The sequence below is a fragment of the Suricata suricatta genome, chromosome 11, assembly GCF_006229205.1.
Source record: "Suricata suricatta isolate VVHF042 chromosome 11, meerkat_22Aug2017_6uvM2_HiC, whole genome shotgun sequence".
Lineage (NCBI taxonomy): Eukaryota > Metazoa > Chordata > Mammalia > Carnivora > Herpestidae > Suricata > Suricata suricatta.
The window spans coordinates 83,900,921-83,910,508 of NC_043710.1; positions in this window are offsets into that span (position 1 = coordinate 83,900,921).

A 9,588-nucleotide genomic window follows, 5' to 3' on the forward strand; every position below is an offset into this window, starting at 1 on the left:
AAGAGCCTAAATGTCCATCACCTAATGAATGGATCAAGAAGATGTAGTATATATATATATACTACATATATATATATATGTATATATGTATATATGTATATATATATACAATGGAGTACCACATGGCAATGAGAAAGAATGAAATATGGCCATTTGTAGCAAAGTGGATGGACCTCAATGGTCATGTTAAGCAAAATAAGTCAGGCAGAGAAGGACAGATACCATATGTTTGCACTCATAGGTCTAACAGGAGAAACCTAACAGAGGACCATAGGGAGGGGAAGGGGGAAAGAGAGTTGGGGAGAGTGAGGAACACAAATCAGGAGAGATTATTGAATACTGAAAATGAACCAAGGACTGAAGGGGGAGGAGGGGGGGGAGGGGGTGATGGTCATGGTGGGGGGCACTTGTGGGGAGAAGCACTGGGTGTTATATGGAAACCAATTTGACAATAAACTATTATAAATTTAAAAAAAACAAAAGAAAGAAACCAAAATATTACTACTTATTGGTGCAATAGCACAAGAGCAAGAGATTCTGAGTCTACAAACCTAAGTTCAGTTCCCCACCTGCCACTCACTATGAACAACCCCTTTACACTCCTGACATGTTTGTTTATCTATAAGATTGGAGTATAATACCCACTTCAAAGTGTTGTGACAGAATCAGAAGAAATGCTATATGTGAAACCATGATGAAATTGGGAAAGTGCTCTGTCTTCTGTAAAATCTCCTTCAAAGTTCTATTCAAAGATTTAATTGTTTTAGTTATTTTTATCTGGTCTCACCAAGTATATCATCAATATTTTGTCATATACAGAATAGGTATTTAGAAATATTTTTTATTTTCTCTTGATCTACCTACATACATGTACATAAATAAATATACAGTCACACACATATATATACATATAAGTACCAGCCTCATATATATTTCCTTCCCAAGACAAATATCCTAGAAAATAGATAGGCATAGATAGTCACAACTTTTGACAAAGAATGTTGGAGAAAATATCTGTGAACATTCAAAGCCCCACCTCTTCACAGTCCTGGCCCCACTGACATCACATGAGGTTTTACCAACCCTTGGGAGCCCACTGAATGGCCCAGAACACTGAGGTTTGGTCCCACCAATGTTCTCCAGAGCTATAAGAGGCCATATACTACAATAAGATCCAGGGCTTGTCTTCATTCTGTCTTGTGTCTCAGTTGGCACACCTGTTCTGTCAATGAGTCATTATCCTTTCTGCATTTCTTCTTTCTTTCACTCCATGAGTACATGTAATAATATAATTCGTAATAATATATATCACTTGTTTCTTGGGCTGCATTAGCCAAGGGGAAAAAAGCATCATAGTAATAGGGTAACTAGCATTATTCAGGTTCTTCCCACTTCTATTTAGTCTGTCAAAATCTCCATTTTTCATGAAAAGTTCCACACAACTGCTTGTAGGAGTTCACAGAAAGTGCTTGCGCACTACCGTATTTCCCAGCCCTCTCAATTATTGTGGGGCCCCTTCATTTTCTTTCTCTTCTGCTCTAAGTTTGTAAAGCTCTATGAACATGCCATGGTTCTGACTGTAGATGTCCAACAAAGTGCTTCTGACCCAATGTCATCAATAGAAGGTGGATGTCAGTGACTCTGAATTCCAACCTCAGGAGAATTCCTCCCCCCAACCTGTTACCAAAGCAGGACTGTTTGTTCCTCCTCAGTTTCCTAAGACTTCTTCCCAGCCCTCTTTCCATTTCATTTACTTCATTTTCTCTTTCAGTCACAGTCCCCTCTCTCCTCTCTCCTCTCCTTAGCACTCAGGGGCAGGTCCTACAGTGGAAGGGACTGGCCCTGGACAGCTATCTGAATTTTAAGCTGCATCCAATTCAAAGAACTAACCTCTTTACAGACACCTGCAGCACTGTCAGGGGCCAGGTGTCCTCCCCAGTTTCCCAAACAGTGTAAAGACACAAGTCTAAACCAAACAGACTCCATGACAGGCTTTAAGTTCCCCCTCTGATCTAGAAGGCCTAGGTTTCAGTTCCCCGAAACTAACAGCCAGTTACACATTGCCTAGAGCAAGAGAGACCACCTTCCCAACACCCAATCAGGGAAGGCCAGCTACCACTCTTCACATTCCCAAGGGTGAGGCCTGCAGATGGGAACTTTAGAAAGGACCCTGTTACCTAATGTTAAAGTTAACCCCATAGTCACCAAACAAGTCCCTGAACTCGCTCTGTAATTGGTTAATTTCAAAGATACCCTAAATGTTGAAATTGGGTCCCACCAAAAGTAACAAACGCTCTGAACAGTGTGTATGGTTAGAGCTGCTGCCAATACTGTTGTACCATTATGATTGGGTCACTGTACCTATGTCACAATTTCTTGTAACTCCCCCTCCCCAAACACCATAAAAACCCTGCCTAGCCCTTGTTCGGGGTTCACAGCACGGACCCACTGCACCGGAAAAGTCTGTGAGTCTGAGTTCGGACCCATAATAAAGCCCTTTGTCTTTGCAGGCGTGACTTGGTCTCCCCGATGGTCTCTGGTCGTTGGGAAATACTGCGAACTGGGCATTACAACAGGAACCCTGGGTCCCTGCTACAACACATACTCACCTAATCAACAAATATTTGTTGAGCAACTACACAGGTGGGCCCAGTGTCAGACAGTGAGTATCTGAATCCCTGAGGGGGCATTTCTTTGCCTTAGTGAACATATCTTTATATTTCTGGGGCCTCTTCCTTTACCTGGGCATTCACTCATTCAATGAGTATATTTGGCAGCTACTATGAAGGAGACATTAAGCCCTCTTTGGTAAAAGATGAACATAGTAGCTGTTGCCGTGACAGGGCTTATAATCTAGAAGCAGATAGAGGAAGTTCACAAATAGCCATAATACAAAGTAAAATACAGTAAGTGTTATAAGAGAGATACAAAGTATTTTTCTGGTATTCAGAAAAAGAAAAGTGCATTTATTAAGTGCTTTCTATTGCCCACGCATCATCTCTACATCCTAGAGGGAGAGAGAGACAGAGAAGTGTGTGTTTATTGTTTTGTTGTTGTTGTTGTTGTTATTGTTGTTGGGTGTGTGTGTGTGTGTAAGTTTATTTATATTATAAATATATATTTATATTATAAATTATATTACATAAAATTAAATTATAATAGTGTATATATACTTTTCATTTGAAGTCTATTACCCCCCATTTTACTGGTGAGCATTTCCGCCTCGAAGTTATTTAGTAACTTGCTCAGAAAGGGATCTCTGTCAATGGGAATATCTGCAAGGTTTTAATAAAAGAAGTCTCATCTCAGCTGGTTTTTATAGCTTTGGTGGAGTTTTAATTCATATTTATAATTTTTAGTACAAAAGTATATATTTTCATCATGGAGATTACAAAAATATAGGAAAAGCATAAACATGCAAGTTAGGGAGAGGAGAAGGCCATAAGTCCCACCCCCTCAATATAAAAACACTATCAATGTTTTGGTGCGTGTCCTTATAAACATTTTTCCACTAATCGTTGCATCTGAAAGAACAATCAGGACTACACTGTTTAGTCCCCTACATTTTTATAAATGACATTTCATTTGATCTTCACAATAACCCTGCAAAATGAGAAGTGTTACAGTCCCATTTTGTAAGAACAGTTTGAAGGACAGGGACTTAAGCTTGTCCAAGTCATGTGACACGGCCCAAAGTCTTTCTCCAGAGTCCATGCTCAGCTTCCTCCAGCCACCTCCCAACCCAGAGCTGCACCATGGAGGTGGCAGGGCACGGAAAAGAAAGGAAGGAGTCACTGGGACTTAGTGACTGCTTCTATACAGGGCATAAAGGAAGGGGAGAAATTTTTAAATGACACCAACTTTTCCAGCCTGGGTAGCTGGAAGAAGGCTGATCACATAAATTATACCAATTTTATAACCTGTTCAATAATACATGTAACCTCTACTAGGCAAAAAATATGTCCTCATTTCAGACTCACCCCTAACTCAGACAAGGCTCTATGCACCATGTGATCAGTGAGGTCTCATCAACTCTAATCCAGGTCACTAGAAATTGGCTCTGGCTGTAAATCTTGTGGGAGGCAGTGTGTGGGTTAGAGCACCTCATTTGTGCCCAGACCTACCCACACTGTGTTTTCCCACAGTGGGTTCTTTGTAACCAGCAGGGCATCTGGAACAGGCACAAAGCTAAAGTGCAATCAAGTAGAATGGCCCCCTCCCCACTCCACACCAAGTGGACTTCAGTTCTGTCCTAGCAGGGATGGGAACAACACATTTTTGCCAAAAGAAAAGGAGAAATCAAAACATAAGATGTACTTCTTCGTTGGGCTGCAGGTTCCTGGCTTGACTTATATCACTTATGTAACACTGATATATTTTTTTAGAACAGCACAAAGAGATTCAGGAAAAGCCAGAAATGCCAGCTTGAGATTTGGTCCCCTAGAGTTCTGACACCAAAAGAAAGGGAAGGAACATGGCTGTGTGGGAGTCAGGAATGTTTCTTCTGACTCCAGCCTCCAGACCCCAGGCACACCCTGCCCCGCAGACAAGGCGCACCATGGCAGACAACAGTGGAAGAGGGACTTTGAGACAAAGAAGGAAGAGCAGGCACTTCTCTTCTTGGGATCCTTGAACCTTTTGCAGGTCTGGCTGACATCTCTGATGGAGAAAACAGTGATTCACGGGACAGAGAGTTCCAGTTCAACTGTCAGCTGAAGACACAGCATCCAACTCTACCATCCACATCCCCCAAGCCCAAGACAATGTTTTGTTTATTTTCTCTATCGGGTTTTCTAAACCTTGCCACTTTCTAGATATTCACCCTCAGGGAGTTAAATTTTACATAATTGTTAGTTTCTTGATTTCTTTCTCTCTTTCTTTCTTTCTTTCCTTTTTTTTTTTTTTAATCAAAGCTGTTCTCCATTTGGATGACATGTGATGACCCGCATCAGTAGAAAACATTAGCTTTGCCCTCTTTGACTCTGAAAACTTGGCAACAGAGTCAAATTCTCTCCAGGTCTCTCTAGTGTGAAACTTCCTGTAATCTTTCTCCCTAACACATACCACAAATCACTCACACAGATGCTTTGGAGAGAAGACCAGGCCCTTACAAATATACTACTGAGGGCCTTCTTCAGGCCTGTTTTTTCCTCTAAATTTCTTCAGTATCTAATCCCTCTTGGCTCTTTTCTCTAAATTTTATCACATTGTATCCAACCAGTGTATCCTCTACTATGTGCTAGAAGAGATAGTGCCCAATAAACACTGATAGATGGAGTCACTGAATGAAGAATTCCTTCTCATCTTTTCCTTTTACATTCTTTTTCTCTCTTTATCACTAACTCTAGAGTCCATGGACTTCCAACGGAGACCCATACCTGCTCCCTGAGACTTAGCAACTTGCCCCTTACCTGTACCAGGGTCTATCACTTCTTTCATCAAAAATTTCTTAACAAGACAAACTTCATTGCACTCATACCAATGAAAGCTCATTTTACTTTTATCATTCAATAGCAAATAATTATTGACTACCCTACCCTATTCCAGGCATCATTCTAACAAAACAGATAAAGTCCCAAATCCAAAGGAGCTTACATTCTAGTAGCAGGAGACCAATGATAGCCAAATAGATAAACCAGTAAATAATATATTCAGAAGAAAAATAAAGCAGAGTCAAGCAACAGAGTAGTAGGGGTTGGCTAGGCCTTTTCCAAGTCTCAGTAAGAATAGTCACTTGTTGGGGCGCCTGGGTGGCTCAGTCAGTTAAGCGTCCAACTTCGGCTCAGGTCATGATCTCATGGTTCATGGGTTCTAGCCCTGCGTCCAGCTCTGTGCTAACAGCTAGCTCGGAGCCTGGAGTCTGCTTTGGATTCTGTGTCTCCCTCTCTCTCTGACCCACCCCTGCTCACACTGTCTCTCTCAAAAATAAATAAAACATTAAAAAAAAGAATAGTCACTTGTCTTCATATTTATCAAATGCCTAAGCCTCTCACCCCTTTGGCAACAGGCACAGATGTACTGAGATAGCTGATCCACAACATCTGTTTCTGCCAACCAACCCTCAAATAACAAGAGTAATAACGTCCCTTTATAAGGATTGAACAAAGTAGGTAATCCTTGTAAAGTGCTTACTGTAGTGTCTGGTACACAAAGCATACGAAATAAAGGGCAGCTAGAAAAAAAAAATGGGAAGGAATGGAGCTGCCTTTGGCAAAGGCCATCTCATTTGTGCTAATTTTAGCTTATTCTCCATATTATTTGGGCTTTCTTCCGGCTGTCCATAGCTTTATGAGCAATTGACCCCTGACCTGAGAAACTGCTCCAGATAAAGACCTTAGCTCAACGTGACATGGTAAATAAATGGCTAGGTTTGGAGTGGAATGCAGGCTGAATTTGAGAGTAGCTGGTATGTCTCACTTTTCTCCCCGGGGCTTCTCTTCACCCACAGGAACTTACTAGTCATCTGACATATGGGCAAACCTGGAAGTGAGGGAGATAATACCCCAGGGGGAAACTTTGATCAATGGGCACAGGAGCCAAAAGATAAACTACCCTACTTCTGGACTTAAGATAGAAGAGTTTGAGACTCATTCTACAGTTTTTCAGAGGCTTTCCCAGAAGGATGAAAGCTCAGTCACCCACAGCAGTGACCAGCTCAATGATACATCCTGTCTTTCCCTCTTTCCCTATTCAGTCTCATGGTCTGAACCCAACTTCTGTTCATTGAAATCACTCCCCAAAATAATTATCTTTACAAGGCCCTCATATCAGGAAGAACTCAGACTAAGACAGTCATACTATCTACCCAGTGTTTTTCCTTTCAGATTTTACTTCCTAGTATTATACATATTAGATATATATTGTGCAGGTATGGAATTACCTATGAGCTCTTTTCTTTGTAGTTTCTTCAAGTTAGGAAGTCTTTATTATCAGATTAACGCACAGTTTCTCCTAAGTTGCGCTTTCAGTGTATTTTTGGCTCCAGCCTAGCCAAGCTGATCATTACTGTTTTATTTATGTAAGAAAAATCCCATAATCACATCACTTATCACAGAAATTCTCTTCCGTGCAAAATGTTTACATTGCCTCCTCTATAGAAGATAAGATCTTAAGTTTTTTCAACTTACTTAGAAAACTAATTTGGAGGGCTGCAACCATATTTTAGAATGTAGGCTATTCCTTAATTCTGGAAGCAACATTCTGATGAACCAGAGATTAACCTTCTAATAATGCTAATGCCAAGGCCTCTGACATATATATGTGAATGCTTCAGACTGAGATGTAAAATATTCTGTCTAGGCATATAAATTGAGTGCATCTAGCAAAATTATTGACCTGCAGTGTTAGATTTTTTTTCTTAAATCTAGGTTTAAGCTGTCTTATAACTAAACTTTTTATATGCCCTTGGGAAGATGCAAAAAAAACAACAGCCTGAAGAAGTAACAAGATGGCAGGAAGTGACCAACAGAAGTAGAGCACTGTTGGGGTGCCTGGGTGGCTTAGCAGGTTGAGCATCTGGCTTTGGCTCAGGTCATGATCCCATGGTTCATGGGTTTGAGCCCCATGTCGGGTTCTGTGCTGACAGCTAGCTCAGAGCCTGGAGCCTGTTTTGGATTCTGTGTTTACCTCTCTCTCTGACCCTCCCCTGTTCCCACTGTCTCTCTCTGTCTCTCAAAAATAAATAAAAAACAGAAAAAATTAAAAAAAGAAAAGAAAAAAAAGAAGAAGAAGTAGTAGAGAACTGTCCCAGAGCCAGGGACTATCGAATTTCCTGGCTGGAATGGGAGGGTTTGGGGAACAGCTTCCTTAAGTTTCCAAAAAAATTACTTGAGGAGGAAACCCTAATAAAATACTGAACATATTGATGGCAGTTGGATAGAGAGTTAGATTCTTATCATTTGGGCATTAATGCCTTCTAAATGTGGGAAGATAGAAATGGCTTGATTACCCATGATCCTTGGCACTCCTGCACCCTCTTTTTTCTCCTTCCTCAGGAGGACAAGAGAAATCAAGGATCTACTAACAGAAAGCATGTTTTATCAAGTCTTATGCCGACAGGTATTTGGTAAATATTTATTGAATGAATAGATGAAATAGACCAACCTCTATCAACAAATACAAAATTATCTAAATACTGAGCAAGAAGGCATAAAAAAGAGAAAGGAGTTTTTTTTTTTTCAACTACTACTCCATTTCCTTTCTAGTATTTCTCACTGGACTCTGATAACCATTAGTTTCTTGGCTTGTAAGTAAATGGTAGAGAGTGGAAGAAGAACATGTATATTAAGTGTTTGGGAGTATTAAATAAAGTAAAAAGGGCTTTGTTATTTATAGGGTTTTTTAAGTATAGGAATTCTCAGCTTTGAAAACACTAATCTATCCTACGAGAGTATATATTATGCTCTGTTTCTATATGTACTGTTGACCCTTGAACAGCACAGGTTTAAATGGCATGAGTCCATTTACAAGCAGATTTTTTCAATATATGTAGTACAGTACTGTAAATGTATTTTCTCTTCCTTATGATTTTCTTGATAACATTTTTTTCTTCTAGCTTGCTTCATTGTAAGAATACAGTATATAATATATATAGCATATGTGTTCATTGAGGGGTGTGTGGGTGGCTCAGTTGGTTGTGTCCACTTCTTGATTGGGCTCAGCTTATGATCTTATGATTGTGAGATTGAACCCTATGTCAAGCTCCACACTGGGCATGAAGCCTGCATAAGATTCTCTCTCTCTCTCCCCCCCTCTGCTGCTCATGCTCTCTCACTCTCTCTCAAAAATTAAAATTAAAAAGAATAAAATATGTGTTAATCTATTTTACTTAATAAAATAAGTAATCTGTCTTACTTATTTTATCAGTAAGGCTTCCAGTCAACAGTAGGCTATTGGTAGTTAAGCTTTTAGGGAGTCAAAGCTATACTTAAATTTTGACCACACAGGTCAACACCTCTGACCCTGCATTGTTCAAGAGTTGACTATATTTAATCATGACTTTTTTTTGGAGAAGTATTTTGCAAAATAGTATTTCTTGGGTATAAGGTTTTCTGGAACACACTTTGGGAAACACTGGTTCAGTATCATTCTGATTTCTTTTTGGCTTTTGATTCACACTGCTTTTCCTGGGTATCAAACGATGCTCAGACAGAGAACATTGTGTATTCATTCTCCTTACAAAGCTTCTCATGCAAGTGTAAATCACTGAGTATTCCCAAACATCCTCCTTACCTCCATACCCTAACTGTGAAGTTTAATTTCAGCCTAGACCTCCAAGAGGAAGGTCTTCTCAGACATCTTAAATATGTTCTAAGAGTCTTATGGAGCCCCTTAATTTTAAACCATAACCTATAAAACAATTGTTATCAACCATTCATTCATGCATCAAAGAATGGCTAATAAGAACTTCTTATGCACAAAGCACCTAATATGACACAGATCCAACCTTAAGGACTGTGTAATTTGATAATAACTCTAACTTTAAATTGAAAGGCTTGGCAATGAATGAAACCTGATTCTGTGTTCTTGGGTAAGTTACTTAACGTTTCTATCAGTACCACACCTGTGAAATAGGGATATACCGTGAAG